The sequence below is a fragment of the Notolabrus celidotus genome, chromosome 6 (genome assembly GCF_009762535.1).
Source record: "Notolabrus celidotus isolate fNotCel1 chromosome 6, fNotCel1.pri, whole genome shotgun sequence".
Taxonomy (NCBI): domain Eukaryota; kingdom Metazoa; phylum Chordata; class Actinopteri; order Labriformes; family Labridae; genus Notolabrus; species Notolabrus celidotus.
Genome location: NC_048277.1, coordinates 638,719 through 653,948, shown reverse-complemented (window position 1 = coordinate 653,948; position 15,230 = coordinate 638,719).

The following is a 15,230-nucleotide window of genomic DNA, read 5'->3' as shown; positions in this document are numbered from 1 at the left end:
AGAGGCATGAACAAACTGGGATCCACATGGAAAACGCACTGCGATTAGCAATGTTTGGAAAAATAAACATATCATGTCAACTTGATGAAGGCTACAGGATGGGGATCCGTAAGCACAATGAGGAGGTTGACAAAAACAGGCACATCCTATGTAAAATAATAGACTGGGTCAAGTTCTGTGGTGCATTTGAACTTGCCCTGCGTGGCCATGATGAAAGTGAGAGCTCAGAAATCCTGGTGTTTTTAGAGGATTGGTGGATTTTGTAGCATCACTGGACACAGTTCTACATGAGCACCTGCAGACTGCCACTGTGTTTAAGGGAACATCTAAGACTGTACAGAATGAACTCCTTGACTGCATGCTGTCAGTTTTGAGAGAGTGCATCATTGAAGAGATCAGGAGTGCAGATTTTATCTCCATCCAGGCTGATGAAACAACGGACATTTCCACTCAGTGTCAGCTGGTGCTTGTGATCCGCTACATTGACAAAGCCCATGATGTCCAAGAGAGGTTTTTTGAGTTCATGCCTCTCCAAAGTGCCACAGCTGATTCCATTGCCACAGAACTTCTGGATAGATTGAGCTTCATTCTCCCCGATGACCAGAAGAGCAAGCTCATCGCCCAAGCATATGATGGTGCAAGTGTCATGAGAGGAACCACAGGTGGTGTGCAGAAGAAGGTCCAGGATGTATATGTGAATGCACACTATGTCCACTGCTATGCTCATCAACTCAACCTTATCATGCAGCAGGTGACTTCCCATCTCTCAAAAGTGAGGAATTTCTTCTCCGACCTGGCTGGATTCTCTGGCTTTTTTTCAAGATCTCCAAAGAGAACCAGTGTGCTTGATAGAGTGGTGGCCCACAGACTCCCAAGAGCAAGCACAGTGAGGTGGAACTTCCACAGCTGAGCTGTGAACACTGTTTTTGAGCACAAAGAAGACCTGCTCCAGTGTTTTGAAACCATCAGGGACTCAGGAGAGTTTGATCCTACCACTGTGAGAGAAGCTGGAGAGTTTGTGAGGCTACTGGAGGATGACAGTTTCAGCTTCTTCCTGAAACTGTTTCACCTCATCATGCCTCATGTGGACATTCTCTACAGCCAGCTCCAGAAGCGGACCATCGACTCTGTGTTCGTTCAGGGAATCACGCAGCAGTTCACAGACAACATACAGAAGATCAGGTAAATTAATTTGTATGTTGTGCTGTTTAATATTACTGATATTGTGTTAATCTCTATGATGCTTGAACAACTTAACATTTCTTGTTATTTTACCTGGCATCTAAAGCTTAACTTTTCTCTTCTGGTTCTGTTCAGAGATTCCCTCCCTACTCTCTGTGGAGAACACATTGGCAGTGTATCTCAGCTGGCCAAGAAACGCCGCACACTGGGCCCAGGTGATCTTCAGAGGGTCGCTACAGAGGTGAGATAGAAGCTTCTACAAATAATAACAATACAGAAAGATCTACAGGCTGGCATAATATTAAAAAGTATATGAATTATGTTACACCATAACAAACTAGAAACAACACTAGTGAACTGGCAGGAATAGTAATGCTATTATTTGACAGATTATTTGTTAACAAGCATTATACACAGTGTAACAGCGCCCTCTGCTGGCGAGCATGTAACATCATTACTACACACACATTAATTGGTGATACATGAATAATATCTACACCTCTTTAAATAAGTACTGAGACAATGATTAGCTTACACAGCTTATACAAATGGTAAACACAAATCTTATTAACTTCCTATCTCAGAGCGACGCAGAAAAACTAGTCCATGCATTTGTTACCTCCAGGTTAGATTACTGTAACTCCCTCTTATCAGGCTGCCCCAATAAGTCTCTAAAGATTCTTCAGCTAGTTCAAAACGCTGCAGCTCGAGTATTGACTAGAACTAGGAAGAGGGAGCACATTTCTCCAGTGTTAGCTTCTCTACACTGGCTCCCAATAAAATGTAGAATAGAGTTTAAAATCCTTCTTTTAATCTACAAAGCCCTTAAAAATCAGGCACCCTCGTATCTTAAAGAGCTCATAGTGCCCTATTACCCCTCTAGAACTCTACGCTCCCAACATGCAGGCTTGCTAGTTGTACCTAAAATCTCTAAAAGTAGTATGGGAGGTAGAACCTTCAGTTATCAGGCCCCTCTCCTTTGGAATCATCTACCAGTCAGGGTCCGGGAGGCAGACACCCTCTCCACTTTTAAGAGTAGACTTAAAACTTTCCTTTTTGATAAAGCTTATAGTTAGAGCTGGATCAGGCTTGGACCAGCTTTTGTCATGCTGCTATAGGCCTAGACTGCCGGGGGAACTGGCACACTGACACACTGGGATCCTAGCTCACCTTCTTCCCCCCAACCCCTTCATCACTTACTTTAACTCTGCCTGTCCCATTAAAGTTACTAACCATAGACCTTTCTGGAGTCCCTGAGCTCCATTGTCTCGTAGATTCCTCTGAGCTGCCGTTGACGTCCTCCTGCTGTGGACGATCTGGACTCCAGCTGCCACGGACGTGCTGGACTCCAGCGGCAACAGCTTCTACGACTCGTCTCATCACTATCACTTCTCTCTCTTACTCCCCTCTATCTGTCTTTCCAGACCCAACTCAGTCGAGGCATGATGGCTGTCTAACATGAGTCTGGTTCTGCCTGAGGTTTCTGCCTGTTAAAAGGAAGTTTTTCCTCACCACTGTAACTAGCTAAATACTGCGATGTGCAATGCTCATGATGGATTAAGGTGGGGTCAGACTGAGTCTTACCCTGTCTTGGTGTTGGGTCTCTGTTCATAATTTGACATAGAGTGGTCTAGACCTCCTATGTTTGTAAAAGCGTCTTGAGATAACGTTTGTTGTGATTTGGCGTTATACAAATAAAGATTGATTGATTGATTGATTGATTAATCAATGATCTACTGTAGCTATTTAGCCTACTGCACCAGTGGTTGCATGAATACTGCAGTCATGAGACACCATCACCATGGTCACTTATCTATTACAGGTGATGCAGCAAGACAATTGAATCGAATCGACCAATATTAGCATCATTCTTACTGTAACACTACAACGTGAATTACATATAAAACAACTGTCCTGCAGAAGTTGATTTATAAGATAATTTCCTTGGTGTATGAAACTACTCACAATACTAGAATAACAGAACAGGATAAATATAATGCAACTAAACAAGTGACTCACTTTAAACTGAAAGACGCACACCAAAAGGCACAAGATGATTACTACTTATAAACTTCTGACTGTCTGTAGGAAAATGCAAAATCATCTCCTGTCTGCAGGGGCGGATCTTAAGCGCTGCAGGACACCACTCATCTAATTATTTGATTGACAGCTCCGTAACAATTACATTTAAGAACAACTGAACATAAAATCAATGAATCACAATTTGAAATCTGATGCCTACGCACAGTTTTGTACAAATTTTATAGAGGTGATATGTTAATTTGCATGGTTGCTATTAAATGAGCACATATATTCATATAATAAATAGTTTTTAGATATTATTACTAAGTCATATATATATTGGAAAGCTGATTTATAGCCATCTCCATATTGCATTAAATTGGTGCGTTTATTTTTTAGGTATGTGACACTATCTTGGGCCATGCAAGAGACCGATTTGCCTTCACAAATCATCTGATCAGTGCTACACTGCTGCAGGCAGACAGATTCCAGCAGTACCAGAGCCAGTTCCCTGAAGCAGCACTGAACATCACCATGGAGGCTTACCCAGTGCTGAACAAAAACAAGCTGAAAACTGAACTGGCTCTAATTTACGGGAATGATGAGTTCAGGAGCTGCAGTGGTGCTGTGGCTCTGTACCAGCTCTTCATTGGGAACAATCTTCAGGACACCTTCTCAGAGACTGTGGCTCTGCTGAATATCCTCATCACAACTCCTCTGACCACAGCTGAATCTGAGAGGTGCTTCTCAACACTGAAGAGAATCAAGACCTTCCTCAGGAACACAATGTCACAGGATCGTCTCAATGCATTGGCCATGCTCTCTATGGAGAAGAAACTTGTCAAAAGCATCCCTGACTTTAACCATAGAGTCATTGAGAAATTTGCTTCTCTCAAGGAAAGAAGAGCAAAATTCATGTACAAAAAATAGAACAGTACATGACATTATAATGTTTCTTTTGCTGTTTTCGTGTATGTAAATACACTGGTGTGATACCTCAGACATTTACCAAAAAGCAAGCAAACATGTACTATTTTGGAGTTATAGCCCCCCCTGGAGAAAACTCCACCAGCCGCCACTGCTGGCTTGTCTGATCATAATATGACCCTGGTTGCCAGGAAATTGACTAAAAATAGATTCCACCATACCAAACAAACTGGTACAAATGTCTTTTACAGTAGGATACCAAAAGGTAATCAAGCTGCATTTGACAATGAAATTAATAAATTAAGATGGAATGATCTAATCACCTCTGAGGACCTCGTGAGTTGTTGTTTCACTTGTAAAATTAACTCTGTAAGGGATAAATTTACTGCGGAAGTCAAGAAAAAATCTAAAAGGAAATGTTATCTACCTTGGCTAAACGAAAATGTAAAGAAACTTATGAAACATAGAGATTCAGCTCTGAAAAAGGCCATTAAATCCAGAAGGGACATAGACATGCTGATTTTCAAAGGTCTTAGGAATAAGGTAATAGTGGTGCCAACAAACAAGGGTGACAGTGAATAATTGATTCGTCAACTAAATGCTTTTAGGAAAAATAATAGCAGGTAGTGGAAACTTGGGGTATCTGGCTGTAGGACCTTGCTGGCCAGAAAGCAGCTGAGACCTCTCTCAGACTGTTGCTTGATGTCAAATGACCTGCGTCCTAAAAGTCTCTTCCCTGTATTCCCTTGTTTTAATCCTGCCGTCAGCTCTCCATGTGAAACATTGGATGTTTAGATTGAAATGGTAAATAATTAAGGATGTAAGGATATATCACAAGACGGTAAAAAATCAATTCAAATAAGGGTGGATTAAAATCGATTCAACAAAATGTGTATCTGTATATTATTTTTAAACTGTACAGTCATGGCCAAAGGTTTTAAGAATGACACAAATATTACATTTTCACAAAGTCTGCTGCTTCAGGGTTTTTAGGTGTTTTTGTCAGATGTTTCTATGGTATAATGAAATACAATTAGAAACATTTCATAAGTATCAAAAGCTTTTATTGAGAATCACACAGAATTCATGCAATAAGTCAATATTTGCAGTGTTGACCCTTCTTTTTCAAGACCTCTGCAATTCTCCCTGGCATGCTGTCAATCAACTTCTGGACCAAATCCTGACTGATGGCAGTCCATTCTTGCATAATCAATGCTTGGAGTTTGTCAGAATTTGTGGGTTTTTGATTGTCCACCCGCCTCTTGAGGATTGACCACAAGTTCTCAATGGGATTAAGATCTGGGGAGTTTCCTGGCCAAGGGCCCAAAATCTTAATGTTTTGTTCCCCGAGCCATTTTGTTCTGACTTTTGCTTTATGGCAAGGTGCTCCATCATGCTGGAAAAGGCATTCTTCATCACCAAACTGCCCTTGGATGGTTGGGAGAAGTTGCTCTCGGAGGACGTTCTGGTACCATTCTTTATTCATGGCTGTGTTTTTAGGCAAGATTGTGAGAGAGCCCACTCCCTTGACTGAAAAGCAACCCCACACATGAATGGTCTCAGGATGCTTCACTGTTGGCAAGAGACAGGACTGATGGTAGCGCTCACCTCGTCTTCTCCGAACAAGCCTTCCTCCAGATGCCCCAAACAATGGGAAAGGGGATTCATCAGAGAAAATGACTTTACCCCAGTCCTCAGCAGTCCAGTCCCTGTACCTTCTGCAGAATATCAGTCTGTCCCTGATGTTTTTACTGGAGAGAAGTGGCTTCTTTGCTGCCCTCATTGACACCAGGCCTTCCTCCAAAAGTCTTCGCCTCACTGTGCGTGCAGATGCACTCACACCTGCCTGCTGCCATTCCTGAGCAAGCTCTGCACTGGTGGTGGCCCGATCCCGCAGCTGTAACACCTTCAGGAGACGGTCCTGGCGCTTGCTGGACTTTCTTGGGCACCCTGGAGCCTGTTTGGCAACAATTTAACCTCTCTCCTTGAAGTTCTTGATAATTGGATAGACGGTTGACTGAGGTGCAATCTTACTCGCTGCTATAAACTTCCCTGTTAGGCCCTTTTTGTGCAATGCAATGATGGCTGCACGTGTTTCCTTGCAGGTAACCATGGCTAACAGATGAGGAACAATGGTGTCATGCACCATCTTCCTTTTAAAGTGTCCAGTCACTCAATCATGACAGATTGATCACCAGCCTTGTCCTCATCAACACCCACACCTGTGTTAATGTGTGTGACACCTGTGTGTCATTGAAATGATGTTAGCTGGTCCTTTTGTGGCAGGGCTGAAATGCAGTGGAAATGTGTTTTTGGTGATAAAGTTCATTTTCAAGGCAAAGAGGGACTTTGCAATTAATTGCAGTTGAGCTGATCACTCCTCATAACATTCTGGAGTATATGCAAATTGCCATTATAAAAACTGAAACAGCAGACTTTGTGAAGATTAATATTTGTGTCATTCTCAAAACTTTTGGCCATGACTGTAGAGGGCGCTATCTGCATTTCCCTCCGCTTGTTCAGCATCATGAAGTCTGAGCCTAAATATCCCATAACGTCCTCATTTCAGTCAGTCTGTAATGCCTGCGCTTTACATGGAAACTAAATCAAAGGTGACTGAGACTCTGAGGGAAGCAGATAGCATTTCTATAACAAAGGACAGCTGGACCTCCAGGGCGACCCAGAGTTATCTGACCATCGCGGCTCATGTATTAACCAGTGAGTTAGAAATGTCGAGTTTCGTTCTTCAGACGTGTCCTCTTTTCGAAACCCACACGGGTCAAACGACAATGACATCCGATGTAATGCCCGTGAAGCTGACACTCTGGATAGCACAGACATCAGTGATGCTGAAGACATAGTGAGGCTTCTTAAACCTCTGAAAAAAGCCACAACAGTGCTGTGTGATGAAAACAATCCCACAGTGTCTCTCATTGTCCCTCTCAAGCGCTTGATGGAGCAGAGCATGTCATTTAACAGAGAAGACTCCACCACTCCAACCAACATGAAGAAGATTATACTCAACAACCTGTCAAACAGGTACATTAGGGAATACAACGTCCTGCTGGAATGCACTGCATTGGTTCCCAGATTTTGAGCTCTGCCCCATTTAGATGAAGACCAGCGCCATGATGTGTTCTGCAGGCTTAAAGGTGACATATCACGCTTTTTTCATCAATATATATTGGTCTAAAAGGGTCCCCAAAACATGTCTTTAAAGTTTGTGCTCAAAAAAACACTTTGAAATCAGATTTTGGTCTGCCTGAAAAACCCTCTTCTTCAGTCCTCCTCAGAACACTCTGTTTAATCTCTGACCACGCCCCCTCAGGAAGTGGATGTGCCTTGGCTGTCCAGCACGTTGATCTAATGTTTACATGTTGGCTGAATATACACGGCTGCTCAGAGATCACATTACTTCAACCCTCTGAATCTGATCCAGAATCTGATCCTGACGGAGAGGCGCCTGCAGCAGGACCTTTCTGAACCATTGGTCACAGATTTAGTGTTTCTTGTTGTTTTATTTGTCAGTATGTAGACGTGTGTCTTGGTACACAGCTACAGCTACAGCTATGAACATGTAGCTATGTGGCTATGCTAATTAGCGCTAGCACTTATCCATGATAAATCATCCACTAGATCTTCAAATCTGCAGACGTGGGGAGTAAAACCGACCTTTGTGTTTATTAAGACAGCCTACAACTAGCATGCCTCCCTCCTAAGCTCCTTGTTAGCACACATGTGTGCAGGTAATGAAAAACAGAGGAGGGGTTGAGTTGTATTTTATACAGTCTATGGACTGAACAAGCTCCGAGCTCTGACTCCGTGACAGACCGGATATTGTTGTTACGTAACAAAAACACTGAAGTCTGAAACGGCTGGTTTCACACACATTTACAGAAAGGTGGAGAAATCAGAACAGGGGCAGAATGGATTTTTTTCATTCTCGGGGGGTTTGTAGACATGCCAGGGAAACATATTTCAGGTAGAGAACCATTAAAAAGTCCATTTTGCATGATATGTCACCTTTAAAAAGAAGGCTGTGCTGTTGCAAAATAGCCAGGTAATAACTTTGACTTTCAATTTCTAACACCCATACATGAACTTAAATTATTTTTTACATTTTGTCCTATTGTTGCTTCAGTGTTGACAAGATGGGAGCCCTCTGTTGTGATTTAATTAGTGTTGTTTTGTCTGTGCTATTTATACAGTCCCATGCCACAGCAGAGAGAACAGGTGAGAGGCCTGCCAGCACCAGTGTCCAGCCAGCTAAGTGTCCAGCAAGCCAGTGTCCCCACATCTGTAGCAGAACAGCCTGTTGACCAGACAGACACAGGACACAGAACAGAGCTGCAGTGGAACAACCTCCTCTCAAGAAGACAGCACTGGAGGATCTCCTTGTAGGGACTTTTGCTGAACCAGCAGCACCACAGCCTACTAGTGGGATTGAGGCAGAAGTGGATAAGTACAGAACTGGCATAGCCATTCCACTCACAAGCTGTCCACTCAGGTGGTGGAAAGAAAACTCTCAGCTGTACCCACTGCTGTCTCCTCTAGCAAAAGCATGTCTCTCTATACCAGCCACCTCTGTCCCCAGTGACAAAGTTTTTTCAACAGCAGGGGACATGGTGAATGTCCAGAGGTCTCAGCTGCTGCCTGAACATGTAGATATGCTGATATTCCTGAAGAACAACATGTCAATTCACAGCCAGGAGCAGAAGCTGCACTTTTGTTTATTTAAGAGATTGACCTTATTTGTTTGAATATTTAATTTCTAATTTGGGAGTTGTTCACTTTCCATTTCTCTAGAATTGTTCTGAAATGTTCCAACAAGGTATTTTTGTACGCTCAGTTTGAGTTTTTTTTTCAAGGTGCTGAAAAAAAGTGTGCAGTGGTTTTATTTGAGTTCCAACACACCTTCAAAATGAAAAAGGATGACTTTGTTTACAAAGAAATATAAGAGAACAAATATATATCCCAACTGTCCATATCTGAGGACTGAAATCAAATAATAGTTATTTAAATTTAGAGTTCAATCCAGTTTTCTTGACAAACGTTAGAGAATCGTGAGTGAATCGTATTGTGAACCAAAAGTTTGGATTCAAATCGAATGGTGAGTTGAGTGTTTCCTTACATCCCTATAAATAATGAATCCTAGCTTTAAGATGAACACGGTTCTGTTAGCATTAGTAACATTTCAGTAACACTTTATGACAAATGAATGATCTCTCAGCTGATCCTCCTTTATTCACTCTAGAGATCATACAGGAGGTGTTGCTTCTTGGACAGAACTTCACCCCTGCATCGTTCTCATTTTCCTGATGATTGAAATTACACTACATAACTGTAATCTAACTAATATTGATTACTGGTCACACCGAGGTGATGTAATATTCACAAAAATCACTACAAAAATGTACGTATGGCACATGTAGTTTTAGTTGAACTAAAACCTTGGTCCTTGGTCCCCTTGGTCCCCTCCTCTTCATCATCTACATGCTCCCTCTTGGTCACATCATACGCCGCCACGGCCTCCATTTCCACTGTTATGCCGACGACATCCAGCTTTACATTTCAACCACATCCATCACCGCTGCTTCCCACACCACCCTCACAAACTGCCTCACTGAAATAAACTCCTGGATGCAAACAAACTTTCTCAAACTCAATTGTAACAAATCCGAAATTCTCATCATAGGCCCAAAATCCCTCACTTCCACCTGCCCAGACTTCTCACTCACTATTGATAAATCCACTGTTTCAGCATCCACCCACATCCGTAACCTTGGTATCATTTTTGATCAGTCACTTAACTTTCAACAACACATTAACAATATTTCAAAAACCGCTTTCTTCCACCTCAAAAACATCGCCCGTCTCCGCCCCTCCCTTTCCTTCACTGCAGCTGAAACTCTCATCCACGCCTTCATCACCTCAAGACTCGATTACTGCAATAGCATCCTCTACGGTTCACCCAACACCCTCCTCAACAAATTACAATACATACAAAACTCAGCTGCACGCCTCCTCACTCACTCCTGCTCCAGAGACCACATCACCCCAGTCCTCCAGAACCTCCATTGGCTTCCCATCCCCTTCAGAATACAGTACAAGATCCTACTCATCACCTACAAAGCCCTCCATAACCTAGCTCCCTCCTACCTCACCGACCTTTTGCAGCCATATAATCCCTCCCGCAACCTCCGCTCCACCAACGCCAACCTCCTCACCCCTCTCACCAAACCCAAGCACCGAACCTGGGGGGACAGGGCCTTCTCTGTCGCTGCCCCCACCCTCTGGAACTCTCTCCCCCAACACCTCAGATTCTCTCCTTCACTCACCAACTTCAAATCCGGACTCAAAACACACCTATTTACAAAGGCTTTTAAACTATAATTGATTGATTTTTTTTTTTTTTTTTTTTTTTTCTTGTTTTGTTTTATTTTGCTGCCTTGCTTTTCTTTGCTTTTTTGCACTGTTCTCCTTTTGCTTCCTATTGTATAATTGTATTTTCATGTAAAGCGCTTGGAGAACCTTTTAAAGCGCTTTTATAAATAAAATGTATTATTATTATTATTATTATTAAAAGCGAGGACAGGGGGAGTCAGAGCCTCATGTTAAAGTTTTTACTAAACTGAGCCCACAGCTGGCCCATCGGGCATGTCGAGTCACGACTCCCAAATGTACATTGCCGGAAGCCCCAAGTGACCTGTCCTTCATTTGCATGATGGTATTTGGGATAATGAATTTCATTTGGAATGTGTCACAACTGGCTGAGCCCAGTGTGGGTCCCCCTGGTTTTGCCTTTCCTCTCCACGTGCTCTCCCTGTGGACAAACTGTCTCATCCAGACTCCACCAAGTCCCTGCAGTCCTCCAGTGTTGAGAGGAATGCTGCACATGGGGCTCCTTTTTCTCTCTCTGCTGAATCTCTCTATCACAGTCACTCTTACATACACATGACTACACAAGCCTAGTCATTCTCCATCTTCATTCTCAGTAAGACACCAGAGACTCCTCTGTTTCAATCCCTAGGCTCTGTGACTGGCAGTCGTCATGAGTCAGAGGAGAAGCTCTTTAGAGGCTCAGGGAGAGGTTGACTGAGTTAACAGTAAAACTCCCTTTCTCTCTTTGTTCTCAACCCATCTGTCCTATTCCACCCCGTCACTCTTAAAACTCTTCTAGTTTTTTATTTTACATCATGAACAGTCAACTCACACAAACGCACACACACATACACACACACTAACACACACACCACACATGCGCATGGATGAATCAGATTCAGATCTGTCAAGTGAAGCATATGCTGAATGTAAACTAATAAAACCATTACAGCCGTAGTAATGACAATCATTCACACCATCTTGTGTACTTCATATCATATATCATATCATATATACAGAGGTAAAACACATCAGCATCATTAAAGCTATGGGGTGCCGTTTGTAAAGTTGTTCACACTGAAAATATCAGCAACAATTCTCCACATTTAGCTCCAAAACTTCATAAAAATGTAGAGTGACTTTTTAAAAGTAATTTTTTTTATCACATTTAGAGGAATATTTGTGATCTTCTTCACATTTAATTTTGTTGAGAAAAATATATCAAGTTGAAATCACTGTTAAATTTAAATGCTAAATATGAATATAAATGTTAAATCTAAATGTTATATATAAATATAAATGTTAAATATAAATATAAATGTTAAATATAAATATAAATGTCTAGCATGATACACCACGCCCGCTGACAAGATGGCAGAGCGGCGTTTACGTATACCTTCCCTCAGTACATAGCATGTAGCCTACTTATGCTATACTGCTAACACATGACGTAATGAAAGAGTGTGAGTTACAAATTGCATCATAAGCTATATTACAGAACTGATTCCATTAAATACATCAAAAACGTATGTATAAATACCAGCCATTACGGTAACATGAAAGGGGGGTGCAGCTGGTGAGCTACTTTTTAGCCAGGTTAACATGGACATACAGTATCTCACAAAAGTGAGTACACCCCTCACATTTCTGCAAATATTTCATTATATCTTTTCATGGCACAACACTGAAGAAATGACACTTTGATACAATGTAAAGTAGTCAGTGTACAGCTTGTATAACAGTGTAAATTTACTGTCCGCTCAAAATAACCCAACACACAGCCATTAATGTCTAAACCACTCCTCCATGGTGACATCAAGGAGGTGGTGGATGTTAGAGACCTTGCGCTCCTCCACCTTCCGTTTGAGGATGCCCCACAGATGCTCAACAGTGTTTAGGTCTGGAGACATGCTTGGCCAGTCCATCACCTTTACCCTCAGCTTCTTTAGCAAGGCAGTGGCCGTCTTGTGGATGTGTTTGGAGTCGTTATCATGTTGGAGTACTGCCCTGTGGCCCAGTTTTTGATGGGAGGGGATCATGCTCTGCTTCAGTATGTCACAGTATATGTTGGCATTCAAGGTTCCCTCAATGAACTGTAGCTCCCCAGTGCCGGCAGCACTCATGCAGCCCCAGACCATGACACTCCCACCACCATGCTTGACTGTAGGCAACACACACTTGTCTTTGTACTACTCACCTGGTTGCCGCCACACACGCTTGACACCATCTAAACCAAATAAGTTTATCTTGGTCTCATCAGACCACAAGACATGGTTCCAGTAATCCATGTCCTTAGTCTGCTGTCTTTAGCAAATTGTTTGCAGGCTTTCTTGTGCATTAGCTTTAGAAGAAATGTGAATACACACATTGAAACATGTGTTACATACCGTAAGCTGATGCACCAGCACTCGCAGGTTGCGCAGAAAACGTTGTCTTCTTAACTGTCTTCTGCGTGTCACAGTCAGACGAAAGAAAACCAGAAGAGCCCAAGCAAAGGGTAACATCATGGGAGACGCTATCTTGGAAGTGAATAAACAATTGTCGCATCTGCCTACGTCACAGCCCGCCTACATCACAACATGCTAACTGTCTCCAACAAAAACAAACTCATACGCACCACAAACACTGCCACCAAAATCATCCGCCTCCCCACACCCAACCTGTCTGACCTCAACAACAGAGCCATCATACGCAGAGCGCGCACTATAACACTGGACCCCCAACACCCCCTCTACTCGGTCTTCACACTACTCCCCTCCGGTCGCAGATACAGATCCCCTTACTGTAGGCAAGCCCGGTTTGGCAGAAGCTTCGTCCCATCGGCCATAGCACTGCTAAACAGAATGCCACTGTAATGTGTCCGGTGTGTTTATATGTGTCCGGTGTGCATATATGTGTCCAGTGTGTTTATATGTGTCTGGTGTGCATATATGTGTCCAGTGTGTTCATATGTGTCCGGTCTGCATATATGTGTCCAGTGTGTTTATATGTGTCTGGTGTGCATATATGTGTCCAGTGTGTTCATATGTGTTCGGTGTGTTTTATATGTGTCCAGTGTGTGCATATGTCTCTGGTGTGTATATTTGTGGGATGCGGGGCACCATTGCTGTGAGGCTGGGTGGATGTTTATGGTTATTGTGTTCATACATGTATTCCTGTACAGACGGTGGCAACAAATCTCCTTATTAAGGACAAATAAAGATCTATCTATCTATCTATCTATCTATCTATCTTAGGGGCTTTTTTTAGACAAAGGGGTAAGACAAAGAGGAAAGGTCAACAGGGAGAATTGGGATTGGCCCCAAATGTTAAATCTAAATGTTAAATGTCGCTCTGATTCTAAATATTTAGCTCATATGCAGATTCACACTGACGCCTAGTGGAAGTCCCAAAATAAAAGCTTCATAAAGCGATACAGACTTAGCAATAGCAAGTACCTTGTCCGTCCCATAGACTGGGTCAGTTCTGTCTCTGAGTGTTGTGATATCTCTTAGTGGCCTCCAAACCTGCCTATCCAGCATTTTTACGGCTGGCAGTTCAGCTATAACCCGTAGGAGTCAGTACTGGCAGACTATGGTTGGGATATCTGTATCACTTTATGAAGCTTTTATTTTGGTACTTCCTTTCGGCGGCAGTGTGAATTTGTATTGGGCCCCGTTAGTACCAAAATAAAAGCATCATAAAGCAATACAGATATCCTAACCAGTCTGTCCACCGTAAATGTTTTAAAGGCAGTTTTGGAGGCTAGCTGTTATTTTCAGTGTGCACAACTTTACAAACGGCGCCCCATGCGCCCCAGCTGCAGGAATGTTGATTAATGAACAACAGGTTATAGATGCTGTGTTGGATGTAAAAGGTGTTGTCTCTAGTGTCAAACCCACTGAGAGTTATCAATGCAATATTTCTCTTTAATGGTAATTACAGTCAGTGGCATCTCTGCATGTGAAATATTGGTGGGGCACCTACCCCTTATATTCATAACAACTTCATGTGCCACATACCTGGAAAACTACAGTACTCTAGCTTCTAATGTAGGTTTGTTTACATGTCAAGGGGTCATTCATGACTCCACAAAACACTCTGCAGAGCGACTTGCTGTATCACATCTTGCACACAGAGAAAGAGAGAGGGGGGGGGGACTATTGTCACAAGCCTAGATTGGGAACACAATATTCCATCCTCATGAACAGCAAAAATAACAGTTCCCTGCTGACCACATAGAAGCACACATACATATTTTAGGGATATATATCTTTTCCATGGCAACAGCTTCTTAGATAAGTGCTAAAAGGACTCTAGTCGCAATTTTAATCAATCAGTCCAGCAAAAGTGAACAATTCACATACCTCCATCAGAATAATTGAATACAATTTTACTCCCCAAAGCGGTGCAGTGGATCGTCATCAGAGTTGTGATGATGACTTTCTGCAGCATGACTGTTTCAGCAAAATTCTCATGTAAGTTGTTAGCAGAGAAGGACGTAAATAGAAACAGGGCGGCCTTATGCTTGTGAAGCTTGGTGTGTTGGTACAGAGTAGTCAGCTCAGACTTCAACTCCAACAGGCCATAGTTTCACAGCACAATCTAGCTCAGATGTGGGGAGTGACAGGACAAACTGTGGAAAATAGGAGCTGTCAACCAGCTTTGCAGCGATCAAGTGGTCACTCTCTGAAAACCTCTGTTCCACTTGGGAGATGACTGTGCCGCATGCCTCCTTC